This window comes from Pteropus vampyrus, unplaced genomic scaffold (assembly GCF_000151845.1).
Source record: "Pteropus vampyrus isolate Shadow unplaced genomic scaffold, Pvam_2.0 Scaffold139, whole genome shotgun sequence".
NCBI lineage: Eukaryota > Metazoa > Chordata > Mammalia > Chiroptera > Pteropodidae > Pteropus > Pteropus vampyrus.
The window spans coordinates 4157131-4166583 of NW_011888920.1; the positions used below are offsets into that span (position 1 = coordinate 4157131).

Consider the following 9453-nt stretch of genomic DNA (forward strand, 5'->3'; position numbering starts at 1 on the left):
AGTTGACTCATACAAGTTCTACAAAATGCAGTTAGCACTTCCTCACACAGACAAAGAAAGAAATGCCCCTTTCTTCAAATGCAGATGCCATAGAACTTCAAAGGGGGAGAATGATTGAGGAGAGAAAAAGGAAAAATTAAAAGATTAGCCACACTGATCTGTGGCTTTAAAATTCAAATTCTCTTACCTTCTAAGACTTTTGAAAAGGAAGAAGAGATTGCATATTGTAAGTGAGGTAGCAGGGATTTGAACCCAAATATGGAAACCTACTTCTGTCTTCAAATTTCATGTGCTCAGTCTACGACCATGCCAGCCTGAACGTGCCAGATCTTGTCTGATCTCGGAAGCTAAGCAGGGTCAGGCCTGATTAGTACTTGGATGGGAGACCACCTAGGAATACCAGGGGCTGTAGGCATTACGAAATATATATATATATTTTCATGTGCTCAATCACCCTGTTTTCCGAATTTTAATAAAGAAGGTTAGATATTATCTTCCAAAACCCAAAGTCAAAATGTCTGAATGCCTCTCATCAACCATCACCTAGAAAAGAGTTCGTCTTCCCTAAAAGCATAATCCTAAGCAAAGAGAAATCTAAGGTACAGTTCTTCTATTTTTCATTAATCTATTCAATAATTAAATACTCTGTGCCAGGTATTGTTTTAGTACTGCCTATATATAGCATGAAAGGTGAGGTGGAAAGTGAATAAGTTATTAAATAAAGAAATCATAGGAAGCATGTCAGGTAGTTATAAGCACTGGTAGTAGGAGGATACGGGAAAGAAGAAATTGGTAATAGCCTTGAACTTGAAATCAGAAGAACTAGGTGTTAGTTTGGCTTAGCCACAGATTATCATTTGATTTGAAGAGGAATTTTCCCACTCAAATGGCTAATCTTGTAATCAGCTCTTTGTCTACTTCTGTACACATGCTTGCTGTGTAGGCCAAAGGGCAGAGTGATCTGGAGATCAATTGAAGACTCACTCTCCCCTTTGATTGTTCTGTCAAGATAACGGATATATTGCCTAAATTCCTATCTGAAAATCTCATGCTCTGTAACTGCCCAAAGCCCATAGTAACTCCCAAGGTCTGTAACCGCCTGTGGACAAATCAACCAATCAGCCCATGCCTATAACAGCGTGGATGACAGCGTGGATAAGCCCTATAAAAGTAAGACTGCCACTGAGCTCGTAGCCCAGATCTTTAGAGCACTAGCTCTTCTGGGACCACTAGTGTAATAAACCTGAGTTCTCCAACTCTCCTAGTGGTGCTTGGTTTCTCGCCGGTCTGATTTCACAACATTTCTGCAACAGATCCTTGGACAAAACACCTCACTCCCCTGGACCTTAGTTCCTCACACATCAAATGAAAGTCATTTTAAAACATAGTATATTGAACGTATACGTTATCCTTGTTCCTCTCTAAAACTTTAGCGAGTGACATAGTAAACAGATTTCTTAAAAAGAAGTCTTAAACCCACAAGGACAAGAATAACAGAAGAAAAGACAACAGTGGAAAACAGTATGAATCAAATTTTGGAAAATAAAAGTAGTTAAACAAGTGCTAACTGCACAGAATTGAGAAAACTGAAACCTCAGTGTGTTAAGGGTGGAAATTTTTCAAGTGAGCCAACTAGCTAAGTCAGTTACAGGGAAGAAATATCTTTAGATACCAGAAGTTGTCCTATTTGCTTGTGTGTGGTTTAGGACATGTATTGTATAAAATATGCAGATGGCCAATGTCTGCTTCTGTAATCCATTTACTTGTTAATTAAGGGTATAGTTCCAGGCAAAGATATGCTAACAGCCAACTTCCACATCTGTAATCTGCTTGCTTGGTCAGGAGACCACCAGGATATGGTCTTCAGCTTTATCAGCTGCCTCCTCTGAAAGCTCGGGGCTGATCTCCTCTAGCCCTACGTGATAGAGAGTTAGTTGCCGGCCGGCTAATAAAGGCTCATAATTAATCTCAATTGGCTCCGTGGGTCTCAGAATCGTTCGCGCCATAACAAGTGTAGAAAGTCAGAGGCCAAAACAAACCACCAGGGACAATAAAAAGAGCACAGGAGAAACACGAACTAAGCAGACACCAAAAGAAAACTAAAAATAATAATATCATAAAAGAGATAATATAATAATATATCCATAAAACATGAGCAGTATGCTGTAAAAAGTGCAACAATAAAAATCTCTTAGGAATTAAAGTATGATGGCAACAATTAAATTCAACAGAAATATTGAAAGATAAAGTTGAGGAAATCTACTAAGAAGTGAAACCAAAATACAAAGAGATAGAAAATGGGATATAAACAATAAGAAAATCAGAAGCTATATCTAAAAAATCTTTACATCCAACTTTCAAGCATTTCAGGAAGAAAACAAAGAAATGGAGAAAAAGAACTTCATAAAGAAAAAAATAACTACAAAGGAATCCTAGAATTAAAAAGTAAAAGTATCTATAATGAAAGAGCCCAGAGTAAAAGAAAAAGTCACATCACTGTAAAATTTTATAAAACCAGGGATAAAGAAAGGATCCAAAAAGCTTCCTGAGAGGAAAAGAGCTAATAGTCTACACACAAATATTCAAGAATAAAAATGACATCAGACTTCTCAACCACAACAGTGAAATCTAGCAGACAATTTAAAAATGTCTTCATCCCTGGATGAAAGCAGGACATGTCTCAGGAGACCTGGTCCTAAGGCCTGCTTCTTCAGGGGCTGAGCCCTCTGCACAGAACCAGGGCATACCCAGCTGCATGGCACTCGCCCTCATGCTGTCACACACGCCTGCAGTCATGCTAAGGGACAGGGGAACATGAAGCAGATGCAGGGTTACCCCCAGAGGGAGGTTGGTGTGGGTGTTGTTATCTAAGAATCTGGGTACGTTTCTGAAATGTGTGTGTGATTTCTCTACATTACCCAGAAGGAAAAAAAAAATGTCTTCAAAATTCTGATGGAAAATAATTTCCAACCATAAAATACTATATCCAGGCAAACTATTAAGTAAATATAAGTGTAAAATAAAGACTTTTTTTAATTTTTGCATTATTTTTTTTATTGTTTATTGGGGGTAACATTGGTTAATAAATAAAGACATTTTTAGACATGAAAAGTTTTCCCAAAAATTCCTGGCTATACGTCCTTTTTGGGAGGAAGCTGATGGAGAATGTGATCCACTAAATCAAAACGAATATCAAGAAAGAAAGAGATATGGTGTGGCATATGCAGCGAATTGGCTCCCTAAATAACTATTCTGACCTCCTCAACGTGTGCTTCTCTATGTAAAGGCTGGAAAAGTAAAAACTACATTTGCCCAGTTCTCTTGAAAGTAAGACTTCAGTTTTGTTAATCGGATTCATGAATGAAAGACTTGAATTCAGAACTTAATTAAGCGGAGTATGTAACATTCATGGCATCTGGTGTGGATATAGCAAGTGTGACTTGGCTCTGAAAGTTGCAGAGGCAGCATTCTGACTTCTGTATCAAAGCTAAGAGAGTCTGTTTCTGGAGACAATAGTTGCAACATGGTTTCCTGATTCCCCAGCATCCTGATCAGGGCAGATATGGCAGCACTCCAATAGCTTGTCTTATTCTGAGTCATCTCTGGAGGCTCCACCTAAACCCTGCTCTTCCATTCCTCTCAGCAATTATTTTTCACCACTGAACTCCTGTATGGAATCATTTCGTGTTTAAAATAACTGGGATGGTTTTTGTTGCCTATCTGTACCCAGAAGGATTGTAGACAATAGACATTCTAGGACAAGAATCTGGGATTATGTGACCTGGATTTATTTAAAAGGAGTGAGCATCCATTACAATTAGAAGATGGGATACTGATTGTCCATGCCACCCAGTGGCATGTTACTAAAGTATCACCTGTGTTAACTGAAATAAAGTGCCTTTTTGTAGTCACAGCTTTGGTGGAATGAGTAGCCAAAGGTATAACACAGTGTGTTGTGCATAAAGACTCCTGAGAGGTGCAGGTTACTTTTTGCCTCCCTGGGTTCCTGTAAATCCACTCTGTGGCACTAATTTCCCCCCACTTCTAAATAAAAACTCAGGCCAGTACTTGGACTTTTCAGGCCATTCTTAGGCAAAAAAAAAGTCCTTTCCGTCATTTTAGGTCACACAGCACACCCTGAATTCAATAAGAAAAATCTCTAGTCCCATAATTCAAAGTTATGGCTTCTCCTGCACCCTCAGCTCTGGCCTATTGCAGTGAGAAGCCTGCAATATAGGAAAAGGAGAAAGGCAGCTCCTGCCTTCTTCCCCACCTAATGCCTCTCTTTCTCCTCCCTCGTCTTGCCCATCCTGGTTTCTGGCCACTCTATGGTATGAGTGCATGGAAAAGGAAGAGGAAAGGGAAGCAGAAAAATTCATACCTAACTAACACAGTGGAGGTGATATGGCATCATGTTCTCTGATCTCAGAGAAAGTTTTAAACCAGTGTTTTTTTACCCTGGACAGTTTGGTAGATTTTGTGAGCTCTTCATAAATCCCACATCACTAGGAAGCTTTCATTTGAAAGTCCCTTGCCTTGGGTGCTTGCATCTGTGTTCTGGCTGGTTGTTTGCTACTTCTTCTCCAGTACATAGGCATCCAGTGGTACACCTCTTGAGAGTCCTCTTGGATGGAATCTAAGACACTTCCATGCTATCTCTCTCACATGGATGATTTCCTTCTGGTCTTTAGAAAACATTTACTCATCCTTTGCCCAGATGAAATACAGAAATGGAGGAACAACTTCTCCCTTGTTCCTCCATTGGAATGGATAGCAAACCAGGCCCTCAGTTCTAGATTTCTCAAGTGGAGCTAAACATCCCCAAACTACAAGGGATACATATTGAACTCTGTGAGTGGTCCTGTTGAGGCTTTCCCCTGGACTTGAGATGAGGAGTAGGGATCCTTGTAGGAAAGAGAAGGAACTCACAGAACACTGCCAGCTCTCTGCAAAACTCTTCTCTCATCTCTAACAACCCATGACATTTTATATTCTCTTCATAGATTATTTGTATGTTCTTTGAATGGACAGTTTTGGAATGTCTCCTTTGATATTTTTTTATCTTGATCTGAAGATTTACTTGGAATCTGTTCTCTGTTGCACAGGGATTCCATTGACACTGCCATTATATCTTATTATACTTTGGCAAAAATGAAAATTAAAATGATGGCCTTTCACTACATTAGATAATTTTTAAGGTCTTTTCTAGCTCTATAAACAGTATGTGTGTGGGTGGAGGAGACATATTTGAAGAGAAGAGTGAGATATTAGCTGTGGTGGCACTGGGAAGAGGTGGAAAAGAAGTGCAAATGATCAGGCAAGGGTGTAGCAGTCGGCTGTGCTGTATTTCCTGTTGATTCTCCTCGAAAGTCTCAGAGGACAAGTCTGAAAGGATGACTGCACAAGATATCAAAGATCTACTGTCTAGCCACCATTATTTGAAGATACCTTAAGAAGGTGGTTCGGAAAAAGACAGAATCTTTTTTCATCTCCATTTCTCTGTTTTAGGATGTTAGAGAGATACAGTTCAATATATTTAATTCTAGGGAAGACCATAATAGTGACTCTTTTACAATATGTCAGGTCTCTATGTTTTTAATAAAATAACTGGGCACCCTTTTGCAATAACTCCATAAATGCATTATGGAAGAATGAAGGCTACATTCAGGTTGCCTATTTCTAATGAAATGTTGCTTGATAGAAAATGTAGTAAAAGCTAAATCATTTCTTAAGGAGTAATCAGAGCCCAAGCATTTAGCTCTGAGGAGGTGAATAGGCCCTGAACACTCTTTGGTAGACTTCCAATCAGAAATAACTGGCATCTGAGAAGGCTTGGAATTGGAAGAGAGCCAATTCTTTCTTTTTCCTCTTCTTTAATAATTCTGATTTCTGAGCATCTTTGTAAAGCAAAATTCTCTAAATGTTTTAGGTTTGGTACTAGAGGAAAATTTGCTTCTACTTTCACAGTTCGGAAATTCCAACAAGACTGCCTTCTTTAACGATCATGAAAGTCATTGTGATGATTTATATTCTGACCTTTGATTCATTGAATTTCCAGTGATGGGAAAAGTGAGGTAAGGAAAAACTAGAGTGATCGATCATCAAGTTAGTCACTCTCAGCAAAATTGTCAAATTGATAGGTAAAAATTGCATATCATTGATTTAATTTGCATCTTTCTGATTACTAGTGAAGTTGGATATTTTGTCAGTGCTTAATGGTCATTATATTTCTTCATTTATGAATAACCTGTTCATAGGTAGAATGGTCTTTTGATCAATTAGATAGCAATTTCCAGTGGGAGAAAGACAAACTGGCTTCTCTTTTTAAATTTGCTCCTTAGTGATACTGCTCTTGGGTAAGTAGATTATAGGCTCCTAGCCATAAAACAAAACAAACAAAAATACCATCCTTCATCTTAAATGTGAATCACTTTTAGTGTTTTTCCCATAACTGATCTGTTCTCTATTTTCAGACAAGAAATGCTTTTAAAAAGTCAACTGTTCTAAAAATAAATTCTTACCCTTGAAAGATAGATGCCAATGTTTAACTTGCTTGTCAATTATAAACTTATTCGAGTTAACTCATTGAGTTATGTACATGTATTTTCACTTTGAATGATTGAGAGAAGCATTAGTTTCACCTAATTTAAAAATTTTCCACATTGTTACTAAAGTCATGCTCTATTATATTGAACTGTGGGGTCTTGAAGACCTTTTCATCTATGCGCTGAAGTGAATTCCAAACTACTTCCTGAAGAGAACCTAGGCCCTACCCAAGAGTATTTTCTTAGCCTACCTCCATTCCCTTCTAAGACTTTTCTGCCTTCAAAAGTGGCTGTCAATTCTACCCCCAGACCAGTTGGCTATTAAAATTTATGGCTCTACCTTTAACTACACTCCAGATGCTGGCATTAAGAATAACATTGAATTCACATTTCCTGTCCTAATAATATTTTGGGAAGATATTTGGAAGAATGGTCTATTCTCCTCATTTATGCTAAGATCTATTATTAGGAAAGACCAAACCAAAAGAGAGCTGGATCTCAGCCCCTCATCATCTGTTCTTGCTGAATTAAGCTCAGACATGAGGCCATTGGCCTACACCGAGGGGCATTTATGTGAAACAATCAAATTCACTGGCCTCTCAGTTTCTCGACTTCCTCATCCCCAATGACATTTTTTATCTATACTGCTTGAGGCACCCACTTTCCAAAGTCACATCTTGGGCGTCATCACCAGAAACTGTACAACTTCCGAGATGACAAATCTAACATCTCAACTTCTTTGCTGTCCATATAGCTCCTCTACTTGAGTCACACACTGCCATACTCTTTGTCTCATTAAGAGCACCGTTCATTGATGCCACCGCCACTACCACCCCTTTCAATCTATCATGGTTGTCTCGTCTTCACTTTCTTCCTTATCCACCTTAGGTGCCATGGCCTAAATTTATAATCACTTAGGTATACCTCAGAGATACTGCCGGTTTGGTTCCAGACCACCACAGTAAAGCAAATATCGCAATAAAGCAAGCATTGCAATAAATCAAGTCATACAAAATTTTTGATTTTCCTACATATAAAAGTTATGTTTATACTACACTGAAGTCTATTAAGTGTGCAGTAGTATCATGTCTAAAAAAAAAGTGTACATACCTTAACTTAAGAATACTTTATTACTAAAAAATTGCAAACTGTCATTCAGAGTCTTCAGCAAGTTGTAATCTCTTTGCTGCTGTAGGGTCTTGCCTCAGTGTTGATGGCTGCTGACTGATCGAGGTGGCGGTTTCTGAAGGTTGGGGTGGCTGTGGCAATTTCTTAGCCTTTTCTCATTTAGAAAAAAAAGTACAGATTACTGCCAGTGTTCATTTAACATCATACATAGGAATGCTACGTTTTCTAGGATTTGACATTTTCAGTGATCAAGTTACTAAAAACAGAATGCTATAAATAGAATGATGTCATTTGTTTCCAAAGACTGTCAATATACTAAAGGGATGAGAAAATAATAATAAAAGTGAGATATTTCATGGCATACTTTGGGGGTAAGGTTAAGACTGTAATCCGCAAGTTACTTTGGGGTAAATACTGCAGCCACAAGCGCCGCCGGTGAGTATTCTCAGGAAAAGGGTTAAAATAAGACAACAATGAGGTTTGCCACATTGATTGACTCTTATTTTCACTTAAACACATAGAGACCATTGTTGGGTTATTAACTGGCCTAATTTCAATATTGCGTCTCAAGGAATAGAAGCCTGAGTGGAGGGAGAGAGATGGGACAGCCAGTTGGTGGAGTAGTCAGAACACATACAACATTCAATTGATTACGTTTGCCGTCTTACATGGGCATGATTTGTGGAGGCCTGAAACGATTACTATAATAATATCAAAGATCACTGATCATCTATCACCATAACAAATATAATTATAATGAAAAAAATTTAAATATTGCAAGAAGTACTAAAATGTGACCCCAAGATATAAAGTGAGCAAATGCTTTTAGAAAAATGGCACCAATAGATTTGCTCCACACAGGGTTATTACAAACCTTCAAATTGTTAAAAATGCAATGTCTGAAAAGCACAATAAAAGGAAGCTCAATAAAACACAATACACTTTGCATGGTAAAGGATTAGGCTGTGAGTGAGAGAAAAAGAAAAACAATAATTAATAATGATTTAAACAAGATGGAGGTTTATCTCTCTTTTATGTAAAAAAGCATAAAGGAGTGTCCAGGACTAAGAAGGCAGCTTTACAAAGGTAGGGAACTAGTCCCTGTCTATACTGCTTAGACATGCTGTACGTATGGCTTTTACCTCCAAAATGGCTGATTAAGCACCAGCCATTACATCCATATTTTAGCAAGCCAGAAGAGGAGGTGTGAAGTGTGCACCATCTGAGTGATTTTTAGTGAATCCCAGAACTTTAATGAAAGCTATTAATAAGGAGACTATCTTGGTCAGTTGGATTTAAAATTGTGAAGCTAATGAATGCAGCCTCCTTGCCACTCTGAGGAGAGAGCAGGCCTAAAAGTGGAGGCAACGTGGGGGAGCAGAGATTCTTAAACCCAGAAAAGAAACTAAGTTCTTTTGATATTGTCTGATCCCCAGCATCAAGCTATAGCTAAAGCAAGATGTACCCTTGAATTTTTAAATTACAGGCATACCTCATTTTGTTTTTTTTTGTCTTTATTGAAATATAATAGACAATTAGTTGCTTGTATTTACATTATACAATTCAATGAGTTTTTCTCTCACTTATAGTTGGCATACAATAATATACCAGTTTCAGTTGTATAGCATAGTGATCGGAGATCCACCTAACTTGTAAAATGATCACCCCACTAAATCTAGCACCCCTCTTCCCCCTTACATATTTATTACAATGTTATTAACCATCTTCCCCATGATACTCTCTACATCTCTATGTCTATTCTGCAATTGTCTATTTGTAC

The 9453-nt window shown here is 38.1% G+C and overlaps 1 pseudogene; it reads left to right on the top strand.

Annotated features, from left to right (window-relative positions):
- The first annotated feature begins 296 nt into the window (after nt 1-296).
- Nucleotides 297-415, top strand: LOC111744713 (annotated as a pseudogene).
- Nucleotides 416-9453: the final 9038 nt, after the last annotated feature.